Source organism: Plasmodium gonderi (assembly GCF_002157705.1).
Source record: "Plasmodium gonderi DNA, contig: Chr13, whole genome shotgun sequence".
Lineage (NCBI taxonomy): Eukaryota > Apicomplexa > Aconoidasida > Haemosporida > Plasmodiidae > Plasmodium > Plasmodium gonderi.
Window position 1 is genome coordinate 1465869 of NW_021628938.1, and position 705 is coordinate 1466573.

The window sequence follows — 705 nt, forward strand, 5'->3', positions numbered from 1 at the left end:
ATCTGAATGACATCACTTCTGACCATCATGCATAATCTGAAAGACATCACTTCTGACCATCATGCATAATCTGAATGACATCACTTCTGACCATCATGCATAATCTGAAAGACATCACTTCTGACCATCATGCATAATCTGAATGACATCACTTCTGACCATCATGCATAATCTGAATGACATCACTTCTGACCATCATGCATAATCTGAATGACATCACTTCTCACCATCATACATAATCTGAATGATATCACTTCTCACCATCATACATAATCTGAATGATATCACTTCTCACCATCATACATAATCTGAATGACATCATTTATCACATTTATAGCATTGATAAAAAAAAAAAAAAAAGTGTCATCTTTTTGTTCCTAAAATTTGCTATGCACTCTGTTATATATATGTAAATTTTGATCAAATTTTCTCAAAAATTTGATGCTAAATATAGCATAAAAAAAATAATTCATAAATGTTTCTTTTTTTTTTTTTTTTTTTCTTTTCCAAATCTCTATTGCTGTTTATAAAAATTAGCTTACATAGTAAGTCGAAAGGGTAAAACAGAAATATGCTTACATCCCCACACACACACACAAAAAAAAAAAAAAAAAAAAAAAAAAAAAAAAAAAAAAAGAGAAAAAAAAAAAAAAGCGCACACCAAAAAAACAAAAAATAATATGTAGACAAAAATATCACAAGTGA